This window comes from Parasteatoda tepidariorum, chromosome 9 (genome assembly GCF_982258835.1).
Source record: "Parasteatoda tepidariorum strain Cologne lab strain chromosome 9, Ptep-v5.0, whole genome shotgun sequence".
NCBI lineage: Eukaryota > Metazoa > Arthropoda > Arachnida > Araneae > Theridiidae > Parasteatoda > Parasteatoda tepidariorum.
Window position 1 is genome coordinate 62664874 of NC_141763.1, and position 14659 is coordinate 62679532.

Genomic DNA, 14659 nt, shown 5'->3' on the forward strand with positions numbered 1-14659 from the left:
ACACTTTATTAGAATAAAAACAGATTAAAAAACGTTTTCCTAACGCTTTCTTGTCAAACATACGTATTTAGAGAGTACCGAAGTTTGAAAATAAAAGTTTAAAAAAAATGCTTCTAAATTTTGTGACTTTAAACACTAGTCAATGGCAACACACAGAATATAGCCACCTTGGAATAAATGAAGAAATATTTCATATTTTCGATTAGATTAGTCAAATTTTTATTTCATAAATATCTTACACTATATAAATAATAGTTTATGAAAATTTGCAAGCAAAAAAAAACTTTACGCCTGTGTTTATAAGTATAAATAATTGATTATGAAACGCGTTTTTTTATGTATATTTCTAGTTAAACTTAAGCCTTTTGAGAGCACTCGAATTTTAAAACAAGTTTTAAAAAAATGCTTACTAAAGTTTATGACTAAAAAATAATCAACGTTTTTTATTTTTTCTTGATTATGGTCACCCTGGTATAAATGAAAAATTTATACATTTTGAAATATTCGATGCTAATCTTTTTTATTTCATAAACAACTTTATTAGAATTAATAAATTAAGAATTTTTTTAAACATGTTTCTTGTCAAACATGCCTCTTTGGAGATTAGTTAACTTCGGAAACAAAAGTAAAATCTAATAAAAAATGCATACGAAATTTTAACCGAAGGAATAAATATTTTATACACGATATGGCTTTTAAATAATTTAATGCTCGAAGTCAAGAATAAAAACACATTATGCTTAATAAATGTTCCCAAAAGCATAAGATTTTAAAGTAAGTGGGAATATGGGATAAACTTTAATACTCTAGAAATGATTTGATACTGCCAGTTCTTTGAAAAATCATTAAAGCCTTAGTCCATAATATTTTTAAATACTTAAATTTTGTTTCTTTACCGAGATTTGCTTCAGGAAATAAACGTTATTAAATTACTTTAATGGATTTTCCAGATAATATGAAAATGCGCGCAGTTATTCTTAGATCAAGCTCAATGTTAAAAATAAAACAGAAAGATATGTAAAAGCGTTAAATATAAGAATATAAAACAGTTTAATGGATAAAAATGTTCCATTTTAATTGATCTTTTTTTTTTTTTTTTTTTTTTTTTTTTTTTTTTTTTGCTAATTTACATTCTTCCTATTTTTACACTATGTGTTTTACACACGTTTTGAAAAACAGAATTCAAAGTTATATATTAGATCGGCTGGAAAATCCGTGTTGACTTTCGACAGACGGAGCTCTGAATAGTTCACCAAAAATGTTCAAATGGTAGCAAAATTTATTCTATAAAATAATTTTTTTTAAAATTGATCATTAAATTTTCTTGGTCACCAAAAGGTATGGAAACTTATAGCATAAATCGAAGTCTGATACATGCTAGATGATTATTAATTTAATTGAAGTGGTTGCGAAATTAGGAAAACTTCAAATTGCTTAAATGAGTGGTTTGCTACCACTTGAACATTTTTGGCTGACTTTCAGAAGCTTCGCCCATCGAAAATCGGCACGAACCTTCAGAGCGACTCCTTATTTTATAATAATAAAAAAAATTAGTAAAAAACAGAAAAATTATACATTTAAAAGGAATTGACAAAAAAAATGTACAAGTATTAAGTTTTACAAAATCCGTAATGCATAACCTCAAACATTTTAGATATTTACTAAATACTATTTCTGTTGGTAGTAAAATAAGTAGAAATTTCTAAAAGAAATACATCTAACTTTTATTAAGCATTCATCAAAACCTAAAAACATAATCTATTGCAAGGTTGCCACGGGTGACTAAAAATACAAAAAGTGGTAACTAATAATCGATTAAATTTTAATATCAAAAGATATTAAAATGAGCAACTTTAGACGGTTTGATAGTAATTTATTTAAATACTAAATTCAGGGGTGACTAAAATTGCAAAAAGGGTTAACTATTAAATTTTATTAAAAGAAATTACAATTTGGAAACTTCTAAAAGCATATTTTTTTCAGTTTAATAAAAATACAAGGACCGCGGGAATCCTGAAATAGGCTGCTGTTACTACCACGTAAGAAAAACCTCTTGTCTTAATGTTAAATGTCTGATTTATAAATACCCAGTGGTGCTGTCAAGATCGTAAGGAAAAATAATTTCAATCATTTATCGAATGGATTTTAGGCTCAATTCGAAGTAGAAAGTGGATTTTACAGGAATGCCGAATGCCACATGCGATTATAGACGTAAAAAGTGGTAGAAACTCAATTCATTTTTATTTATTTATTGTCACTTTACTTAGTTGACTGTAACTAGTACCCAGATGTACATTTCAAATTATTCATATTTAAAACAAAAACATTCTTAACATTTACTCTCAATAGTTAATTGAGATATAAATATGCTGTAAAAAGTTGCTGTTTTTAATCTCTTTTAATAAAATTTTGAATTTTGTTAATCATTACTTTTCGCATTTTTAGTCGCTTAGGGAAACTACCAAAATTAACAAAAGGAGATTCGATATTGACAGATATAACTCTTAAAATTTTGTTGAAAATAAAAAAAAAAAATAATTAATACAAAGAGAATTGAGAATCGTTCCATGTTTAACTGTTTTAAGTCTCGTTAACGAGAAAAATTACTTCTTATTTCTCCTCGTTGTGTCACATAATCTGTATTCTGTAAGTTCAATTTTCGTATAGATGTTTTTTTTTTTTTAAATCCAGGTGATCGTTTATTACATACTAACGGATATATCGTTCAATATATATTAGTGAAATGTCGAAATATACTATTATATATAAAATTACAATAATTGTATATTTTGTTAACCAAATGTTATTTGTTTGCATAAAATAATGACTTTAAAAAAAATAATTAACTATGAGAAATGAGACACAAAGGGTTGGTGGGTGAGCAGGATAGAGAGCTTCCTAATAAAACTCCTTGCAAAAATGCTGAGGAAAAGGTTACTAATGATCATTCAATATATTTGTGACTGCCATTACAAACTATATCCTTGGAATATATATTTGTATGATAATTTTATTCTTCTATTTTCGAAGTTTAAATAACTTATCGCAGTATGTATGAAAGTTACTGAAGTTTTTATTGACATATACAGGGAATTGACACAAACATGGAAACACTTCTATACTAATTCTATGTAAACAATCTTTCTATTAGCAGAAAACATTTTGGAAGATTTTACATTGCAAAACTGCCGACCAGGTAGCCGAGTGGTTAGCTTGCCTGACTGCGGAGCCGGTGGTTGCGGGTTCGAATCCTGCTCAGGGCATAGATGTTTCTTTCTCTCCCTCTGTGATGTGACCCGTAGTATAAACGGGCTTGTGGTTGTGTGTCGTGGGCGACGCTGCTCCACCGCCGTGGCTTGGCCATGGGTGCTCTCTAAGTAACGAGAAGAGAGTGGCAGTTCTGGCATTTCTGAGGTCAATGGGAAATAGACCCAAGTGCCCGCCTTTAACCAAAAACAAAAAAAAAACATTGAAAAACTGTTGGCGCAATATGAAATGTTATGCTTGGCTTTTAGAAATGAAGCTTTTATCCATGCAACATTCGGATCGACCAAAATAAGAACAATTTAATATATTTTTTGTACCTTACAGCGCACACATAAAATATCCTCAGTGGTAGACATATCATACGTTAGAGTCCCCTTTCCGTGAGGTTAACCTTGGGAGGTTTCCGTAGTTTTTATCTACGTGTAATGCAAATGCTGGTTAATGTCTTCCGGATTGGGTTCAAAATAAGAAGAATACGGAGTTGAAAATTAGTAATCGTAAACTCAAAATTGGATCGGCTGCTCAACGACGGAGATAAAATAAAATTATTAGCATATAAGTACAATTTCTTTTAATTGTTTTAATATTATAATTAAAAATTTTTACAGTATTTATGAAATATTTTTTTTAGAAATACATTTTACTTAGAAATACGTTTCACTTAGAAATACATTTTACTTAGAAATACAATACACTACTTCACAATACGCTTCTTTTTTAGGAATACACTAGTCGTAAACACAAATTTAGGTTGGCTGTTCAACGACGGTTATAAAATAAAATATTTTTGTCCAATCTCTGTATATTTTCCGCTTTAGTTTTTTGGCACTGTTTGTTTCACCCAGTCCCTGATATAAGTAAGTTATATAATCAAAATTAAAAAAAAATTAAAAAAACAGCTTTATGATTTTACACGTAAAAACATGATATTTTTAAGTATTACAAGTATTTAGAGCAGTGGTTCCCAAGTACCGAGAGTTAGAAAATTTTTTACTAGAAATGTATTTCGTTAACAGCAATTAAATTACATCCAATTAAAAATCCGTTTCTATTTAATATTTCCGTTATTTTTATGAATTTTTTAAATTGAAATGCTTGTGAAGAAAGAAGTTTTAAAAGAAATTTTTTTTTCTTGTAACAATATAATAAGTGATTATGAAAAAGATATCCATTCATGAAAAATTTTAATTTTCAAATCGAATAAAATTACCCAAATTTAACAACAACAACAAAAAAAAAAAAAACAATATTCTCTGTTAACTATTCTCAACGTTTATTTTATCTTTTTTTTTCGTTTTTATGTTAATGCAAAGCATATTTCAGCTCATTCTTTTTCTGTTTTTGCAGGCTTTAAAATTAGATTAAAAACTCAACTAGATGCCTTATCTTATCTGTGATGAGAGAAATTGTAAAAGAATTTTTTTTCTCATAACAGTATAATAAATGACTTATGAAAAGGATATTCATTCATGAAAAATTTTAATTTTAAAATCGATTAAAATTATCCAAATTCAACAACAACAACAAAAAATTTATTCTCTGTTAACTATTCTCAACGTTTGTTTTATCTTTTTCTTTCTCGTTTTTATGTTAATACAAAGCATATTTCAGCTCATTCTTTTTCAGTTTTTGCAGGTTTTAAAATTAGATTAAAAACTCAACTAGATGCCTTTCTAGATCTGTGGTGAAAGAAATTTTAGAATTTTTTTTCTTATAACAGTATAATAAATGACTTATGAAAAGGATATTCATTCATGAAAAATTTTAATTTTAAAATCGATTAAAATTACCCAGATTCAACAACAACAAAAAAACAATATTCTCTGTTAACTATTCTCAACGTTTATTTTTTTTTTTCGTTTTTATGTTGATACAAAGCATATTTCAGCTCATTCTTTTTCAGTTTTTGCAGGCTTGATGCCTTTCTAAATCTGTGATGAAAGAAATTTTAGAAGAATTTTTTTTTATGACAGTATAATAAAAGACTTATGAAAAGGATATTCATTCATGAAAAACTTTAATTTTCAAATCGATTAAAATTACTCAAATTCAACAACAACAACAAAAAAAAACAATATTCTCTGTTAACTATTCTCAACGTTTATTTTATCTTTTTTTTCGTTTTTATGTTAATACAAAGCATATTTCAACTCATTCTTTTTCAGTTTTTGCAGGTTTTAAAATTAGATTAAAAACTCAACTAGATGCCTTTCTAGATCTGTGGTGAAAGAAATTTTAGAATTTTTTTTTCTTATAACAGTATAATAACTGTTCCTATATATCCTTTTCATAATGACTTATGAAAAGGATATTCATTCATGAAAAATTTTAATTTTAAAATCGATTAAAATTACCCAGATTCAACAACAACAAAAAAACAATATTCTCTGTTAACTATTCTCAACGTTTATTTTTTTTTTTCGTTTTTATGTTGATACAAAGCATATTTCAGCTCATTTTTTTTTCAGTTTTTGCAGGCTTGATGCCTTTCTAGATCTGTGATGAAAGAAATTTTAGAAGAATTTTTTTTTATGACAGTATAATAAAAGACTTATGAAAAGGATATTCATTCATGAAAAACTTTAATTTTCAAATCGATTAAAATTACTCAAATTCAACAACAACAAAAAAAAAACAATATTCTCTGTTAACTATTCTCAACGTTTATTTTATCTTTTTTTTCGATTTTATGTTAATACAAAGCATATTTCAGCTCATTCTTTTTTAGTTTTTGCAGGTTTTAAAATTAGATTAAAAACTCAACTAGATGCCTTTCTAGATCTGTGGTGAAAGAAATTTTAGAATTTTTTTTCTTATAACAGTATAATAAATGACTTATGAAAAGGATATTCATTCATGAAAAATTTTAATTTTAAAATCGATTAAAATTACCCAGATTCAACAACAACAAAAAAACAATATTCTCTGTTAACTATTCTCAACGTTTATTTTTTTTTTTCGTTTTTATGTTGATACAAAGCATATTTCAGCTCATTCTTTTTCAGTTTTTGCAGGCTTGATGCCTTTCTAAATCTGTGATGAAAGAAATTTTAAAAGAATTTTTTTTTTATGACAGTATAATAAAAGACTTATGAAAAGGATATTCATTCATGAAAAACTTTAATTTTCAAATCGATTAAAATTACTCAAATTCAACAACAACAAAAAAAAAACAATATTCTCTGTTAACTATTCTCAACGTTTATTTTATCTTTTTTTTTCGTTTTTATGTTAATACAAAGCATATTTCAGCTCATTCTTTTTCAGTTTTTGCAGGTTTTAAAATTAGATTAAAAACTCAACTAGATGCCTTTCTAGATCTGTGGTGAAAGAAATTTTAGAATTTTTTTTTCTTATAACAGTATAATAACTGTTCCTATATATCCTTTTCATAATGACTTATGAAAAGGATATTCATTCATGAAAAATTTTAATTTTAAAATCGATTAAAATTACCCAGATTCAACAACAACAAAAAAACAATATTCTCTGTTAACTATTCTCAACGTTTATTTTTTTTTCGTTTTTATGTTGATACAAAGCATATTTCAGCTCATTTTTTTTTTCAGTTTTTGCAGGCTTGATGCCTTTCTAGATCTGTGATGAAAGAAATTTTAGAAGAATTTTTTTTTATGACAGTATAATAAAAGACTTATGAAAAGGATATTCATTCATGAAAAACTTTAATTTTCAAATCGATTAAAATTACTCAAATTCAACAACAACAAAAAAAAAACAATATTCTCTGTTAACTATTCTCAACGTTTATTTTATCTTTTTTTTCGATTTTATGTTAATACAAAGCATATTTCAGCTCATTCTTTTTTAGTTTTTGCAGGTTTTAAAATTAGATTAAAAACTCAACTAGATGCCTTTCTAGATCTGTGGTGAAAGAAATTTTAGAATTTTTTTTCTTATAACAGTATAATAAATGACTTATGAAAAGGATATTCATTCATGAAAAATTTTAATATTAAAATCGATTAAAATTACCCAAATTCAACAACAACAAAATAAACTATATTCTCTGTTAACTATTCTCAACGTTTATTTTGTCTTTTTCTTTCTCGTTTTTATATTAATACAAAGCATATTTCAGCTCATTCTTTTTCAGTTTTTGCAGGCTTTAAAATTAGATTAAAAACTCGATTAGATGCCTCTTTAGACCTGTGAATTTAACTGTTTGTCATAAAAACAAATTTTAAGGCTAATCTTGATAAAATGAACAAAAAATTTCATTCTCCACTAAAAATGTTCAATATAATTTATATTATTACGTATTTTCAAAATAATTAATAGTCTTTTGTTAATTATGTGTTCACAATTGTTAATGGAAACTGCCGATTTAGAGTTAAACAAATTACGTTAACCCTTTCGAACCAATTTTTGAACCCATGGTAAACTTTTTTACCGCTTTTAATTTAGGTTTCCATTTGTTAATAACTTCAGCTTTCTTGAAGCGCGTTTGAATAAAATTGGTAGTTTAAGAAAACGTATAAAAGTATAAGTTTGTAGCATTTATAAAATTTATTTTATAAATAACGGAAAATAAAAGTCAATAATTTCCTAAATATACTTAAAACCAAAAAAATGACATTAAAATTTAGATTTTTTTATAAACTAAATGAGTTTTTTTTCTTATATCAATTACTATTCTTATATCAATTTCAACTCCAAAAACACTTTAATTTACCTTTAGTAGAAATAAATGTCCTTTTAAAGGGTTAATCTGTAAACGAAATCCTTATATGTAAATAACTTTTCTCAGAATATTATAAGGAAAAATGCTAAAAGAAATAAGCAGCTCTTCCCGGAAAAGTTTAGATCCGGAATGGAAATGTAGGGAAAAAAATTTATGGAAAGAAATATTTTCCATAAGCCGATTGCATGAAGAACGAAATTCTGAACCATTTTTCCATTGACAGAGAATTTGGTCTAAAGGACATGCAAAGAGAAAAATGATCCAATTCGACCAACTTTACAAGTCATTCGAATTTATATACGCAGAAAGAAATTCAAAGAATCTCAAAAATAAATAAATATATAAGATATAAAGGTTAAACCAGTTCCATCATTGTTTGTATCTCAAATATTTGTCAAGCTTCGGTCCAAATCCATGAAATGGCTCCCCCGTATATAGTGATGATAATATAAATAAAATTTCTTTCCATAGTTTTAACTCTTAAAGGAATATTTGAAACAGTTTTCTTTTTAATTTTTAATCTTTTTTTGAATGAACAAACTGTTCTGCAGACATTTGTGTAAGAAAACACTACTTTGTTTGTTTAGTTGAGAGTACAAAATGCTGTACTTACTGATGGAGACACTTTTTTGCAAAAACAGAGCTATTAATTTTATTACCTTTGTTATAGTATGGTAATTCTTGGAATTTCTTTTTTCTTTCTATTTTATGGTGATCTATCTGTTTGACAAATATTTTGTATAGGTCAAATAAAAAAATCTGATTAACATTCTGTGAAATGCAGATCTTTAATTTATTTGCAGAAAATAGATAGTATATCGAAAATCTCAAATTTTTAATTAAATGAACTAACTAATTAAACCTAGAGCCCCTGAATTAGCCTAGTATAGTAGCCTTAACTAAACCTTCTAATTGAATACCTGCATGTGACGTAGTGTGAACGAAGTTATTTATATGGGAGTAGAATTTAAATTTAAAACAAAAATCAAGGTAGTATATATTTTTAAGCAGGGGATTCATACAGAAATTAATTAGTTGAGGTATTTCTTGACCTAAAACTTAAACCCAATTTTGATATCCCTAGGTATCTCATACTCATATGTGGTGGTTATCTTAGCATCACCCCCGCCAGGGGCTCTAACTAATTCATCTGAGTGGGAATAAATAATAAATCGCGGAAGCGCAAATGAATGGTAAAAATTAAAATGAAGTAGCGAGATTAAACAAACAAATTTAACACGATCACGCCGGGAAAAGTAAAATACTGGTACGGGAAAAGAGAAAAATACTGGTAGAAGAACTATTTCAATATTAGATAATATTCGGGAGGAGTTAATCTATTCTCAACAATAACAATTCACTGTAAGGAAATTTATCACGGCGAAGAAGCAATTCAATATAAAAATTGCATCCGTTAAAAACAATTGGTAGTTATGGATTTTTATTATTCCCGGAAAAAAACTAAAAAATGAAATTTATTGTTACCAGTTTTTACGCCGGTGCGCTGCCAGGATGAGACAATCTAGCGTGACCCACCGGTGGGTCACCCCGGAGTGAACGTGTCAAGGGAGAACAAGGGTTTTTTTTTTTTTTTTTTTTTAGAGTTTTATCTTAAATTTTTTGAAATTAAGACTGGTAGTAAAATTATATTTTAAAAGAAATTTATACTAGAACATTACGAAAAAAACTTGTATGATTTTCTTTTTAGCATAATTTTTTTAGGGGTCGGTTTTTAATAAACTTATACTTTTTAAAAGTCTTCTTTGACTAAAAGACTTTTTAGACTAACCTGAGTTCTTACGTGATGGTTGCTGCTTCAGTGGTTGAAATTGATTGAAAAATTAAGTAATTTTTTCACCACTAGATATCGAAAATTCAAAGTATCTTATGAAATGCAACTTTAATGCAGTTACCTCGTGGTGACACCTTTAAAAAGTAATTATCCTTATTCTAAAATGATAACTATTTAATTCGCTATAACGTTATTAAAACTTATGCAAAAAGCGGAGCAGTTGGCATCTCTGCATTTCAATTGATAATATAAGCTGATGTTTCAATCAAATTGAGTCAATACTTAAATACACTTTAAAAGAGCCAACAGTATTATTAGGTAGACTATATATATTTGGATGATTGTCTATATTATGTACTATTTAAATGTACTGGTAGTTAAAATCGTATTAAATCAAATTAGAGATGCAAATTTGTTCCAAATTTTGGATAAATATTTTCTAGTGGTAGGAAAATTTATTATCTAATTCTCGATTTAGTAAAATCGATCTGTAGGATTTTTAGCCGCTACTTTTTCAAATATTTAAATAAACCTTATATGAAGCTCCACTTTTGTGTCGAGTCTTTTAACCTTTTCAGGACGGGCTATTCATAAATGTAGTCGCACGGAATCCGAATCAGGATAGTAAAAGCTAAAAAGCGGTAGCTTAAGTTTGGGCATACCTAATTTGACAGACTTATTTTAGCTTTTATTTTAAATCTAACACACCCAATCCTTATGCGTTAAAAGTGTACCTATACAATTTTTAATTCCAACTAAGTAGTGGTGAATTAAATAAAGTAAACTATTATTACCCGGTCCACAAACAAACTGCTACCAGTTTTATCTTTTTTTACTCTGATTATCGACACCCTGAGAGTGCATATATGACTCGCCGTCTCGAAGAGGTTAAAAGATGACGAAATTAATCGAAAAACTGGTAAATTTAATTTGTAGTTCACTTCAGTTCTTTAAAATATTTTGTAGAATTCGAAGCAGTTGGCATCCCTGTCACATTATTTAATTTAAATAACGTGAATAAAGTATGAATGCAGAGATGCTAACTGCTCCGGACACGCCAAAATTATCAAAAGAGCGGTAGATAACTAAAAAGTAAATTTTGCGAATATTTGACTATTTTTGCTTGCTTTTTTTAAAAGGCATAATACGACATAAATACATTAAAGTGGTGAATTGTATAAACCTACGAATTATTTTGAAATAGTGGTGGATAAAAATCTACTAAATTTACTTTATTAAACCAAGAATCACAATTGATAAACTACCACTTTAAAATATATATTTGCTGTCCGGAGAAAGTTGGCATCTCTGCAATATGGAACACACAAAAATAGTTTTATTTATATACAGAGAGATGCCAACTTTCTCCGGACAGCAAATATATATTTTAAAGTGGTAGTTTATCAATTGTGATTCTTGGTTTAATAAAGTAAATTTAGTAGATTTTTATCCACCACTATTTTAAAATAATTCGTAGGTTTATACAATTCACCACTTTAATGTATTTATGTCGCCCCCTTTCCTCCCTTATTGTTTTCTCACTATTCGATGAAAGTGTAGATAGCCCTGCGGGCTAGGAGCACTGAAAAATTAAATTTAAAAAAAAAAAATTTATGTCGTATTATGCCTTTTAAAAAAAGCCAGCAAAAATAGTCAAATATTCGCAAAATTTACTTTTTAGTTATCTACCGCTCTTTTGATAATTTTGGCGTGTCCGGAGCAGTTGGCATCTCTGATATTACATTAATTTCATCAAACCATTTTAATAAAGATGATAATATAAAAAAAATTACAAATTTACTCGAATTATGTGTTTCTAATAATCTTGGCCTCGCCGGTGACCCCCATGGCATTCAACGTGTTAAAAATGCAAACCAGTTGGCAAACCCGCGCAGCAGGATATAGAAACACATACAGAGTTCCCACAGGCTTTGGTGATAATAGTTATTCAAACTTCGATACTTTATTGTGTCCGTAAAAACATTGTACTATATCTCATAAAAATAAATCAAATGAGTTGATCCTAAAATATATATAAGTAACTTCTTTAATTTAAATTCGTAAAAATTTTAAATTATCATAAAAAAGAAGCTATTTGCTTGCATCAACTTAAAATTACTACGATAAGATTTTTAATGTCCATAGGCATGGAAATTTAATGTTTTATGACACTATAATCTTCAAATAGGATTATATCTGCTTAATCATCGGTAAAAAAAAAGTTTCAAAAAATTCAATTTCCATTTAGTTTTAAGGAATTGATTTTTTGTACTTATTTATTTCAAAATACGTATCTTGAGAAATCTTATGAAATTAAATTGAATAATATACCTATAAAGTGTTTATTTAATGATTAAAATATAAAAACTTTTAAACGTTGTTGTAGATAAACAAAATAATAATATTATAAAAATTTTTTTTATTGTGAAATAAAATATATTTTCACCTTTCAGAAATAAAATACAAACTACAGTAATTTGCAAAATGTATTTAGCAAATGCTAGTGCAATATTTGTGTTATATGTTATGTTGAGCAAATACTTGTGTTATTTATTTAGCTAAATAAAAATATTGTTTAGAGTAAGGATTCCTTTTTTTTTCAAAATTTACAAATGTATAAAAAATATTTTTTTTGGGAGAGAGTGAAATAGTAACATGTAAATTTTAATGTCATTTTATATTTTTGTGTTGTAAATTAACATTTTAATTCTTGGAATTTAAAAAAAATAATTATAGTAATACTTAATGATAAATATTATTTAAGTTTTATTTTCTTTAGTGTCATTGTTTTATTTATTTCAAATTCTTTCAAACAGACGTGAAAACAAAAACTTCAGAAAATCAATAAAAAAAAATGCAGTTTTCACAATAAAATTGAATTTAAAAAAAAATATGAATTCTTTAGGCGCTATTATTTTCATTTTGCAGGCATGCCCTTTTTTTAAAAAATATTAAGATTGAAAGCGTAAATATTTTATGCTTAGCATTTAGCTTTCAAAAATTTAATATTTTGTCCACCGTTATATATTTTAATAAAAATACCTTTAAGTGGATCTGGATTGATTTTATTGCAAATATTTTTTAATTGAAAGTAGTTAAAAATAGTGTTTTATAATTAATATTATTAACATTAAGATCCAATTTGTTAGCACTAATCCAAAGCATTAACACCTTATAACTTTTTTTTAAAAAAGCTATTTTATTTTATTTTTAAATTTAATACGCAGTATGTTATTTTTATTACAAAATCTAAAATTAAGGAAACTTAAAATAAAAATAAATAAAATTATTTTTCAAATTCACCAATAACATCAAATTTGAAATAAGTTTCGTTCAGCGTTCATTCTCTTTTATTTCTGGCAAAAAAATTAATGTTAAAAATTATTAACTTAAATTTTTTACGTTATTTGGGAGAAAACATAATTATTTCTGGTTAGCATTTAGTTTGCAAAAATATGATAACTTGTCCACCGTTACATATTTTTAATAAGAATGATATTAAATCGATTTGGAATGATTTTAATGCTATTTTTTTCTAAAAAAAAAACAAAACAATTTTCTTTTTTAAAATTTATAACAAAACCAGTTATTGTTATAACTTATAATAAATTTTAATTTGAAGAAAACTTGAAATAAAATATGAACAAATAAAATAATATTACAATCTCAACAATAACACCAAATTCGAAACAAATTTCATTCAACGAAATCACTCATTTCGTCAGTTATTTTATGCACAAAACAATATTAAAAATTCGTTAACGTAAATTTTCGACGTAATTTTGGTGATAACGTAAATATTTTATGCTTTGCATTTAGTTCACAAAAATATATCTTGTCCACTGTTACTGTAATGAAATTGTCTTTAAATCTATCTGGAATGGTTATAATGCTATTTTTTTACATACTTTACACTGTTATATATTACTAAAATAAAGTCTTTAAATTAATCTGGAGTGGTTCTATGCTTTTTTTTGCCTATTATTACTTTACACTGTTACATATTACTAATAAAATGTCTTTAAACCGATCTGGAAAGGTTTTAATGCTTTTTTTTACATATTATTAATTACTTTACACTGTTACATATTACTAATAAAATGTTTTTAAATCGACCTGGAATGGTTTTAATGCTATTTTTTTTACATATTATTACTTTACACTGTTACATATTACTAATAAAATGTCCTTAAATCGATGTGGAAAGGTTTTAATGCTTTTTTTCATACATTATTACTTCACACTGTTACATATTACTAATAAAATATCTTTAAATTGATCTGGAATGGTTTTAATGTTATTTTTTTAATTAGATGGCTGAAAATAATAAGTAAGATACAATTTGTTTCAGCGGGCAAACATCTTACAATTTCTTTTTTAAATGAGAAAATTTTCTTTTCAAAATTTATATTTTTAAATCTATTATTATTATATATTTAAATTGCTATTTTTAAAGTTTGTTGCAAAATCCAATTTGAAGAAATCTTAAAATAAAAATATGTACGAACAAATAAAATAATTTTTCAAACTCACCAATTTTGAAATAAATTTTAGTCAACGAAATCTTTCATTTCCTCAATTATTTTACACACAAAACAATGTTAAAACTTTTGTACATTCCAAACTTTCCTTTAAAAGTTTTGTCAAGAAACATGTTTTCTGAGAAAGCAAAGAAAAAAACATCTCTATAACCATGAAAATAAGCTGCCGGACACGTTTTCTCGCTATGAAGAATTACGCGATTTTGGAGCAACAGCCGGATAGCAAGTGCCGGACCGTTCCTTGGCGATGAAGTACCGAAATGAGCGCCACGATGCGCATGAAATTTTGCTCGTTTCTTGAAAAATGAAATTTTCTCGAGTGTGTCGTCTGATAAAAAGGATGCTGGTCGTTTCGAA

General features: G+C 26.6%; 1 protein-coding gene across 1 annotated transcript in view; it reads right to left on the reverse strand.

Moving 5' to 3' along the window:
- LOC107440721 (glycine receptor subunit alpha-2) overlaps nt 1-14434 on the reverse strand; it is a 103426-nt gene extending 88992 nt beyond the window's left edge. Inside the window, exon 1 of the mRNA XM_043047056.3 lies at nt 14295-14434. The gene's annotated coding sequence lies outside the window, so the exon portion shown is untranslated. The remainder of the gene's footprint in view (nt 1-14294) is intronic.
- Between the last annotated feature and the right edge of the window lie 225 nt (nt 14435-14659).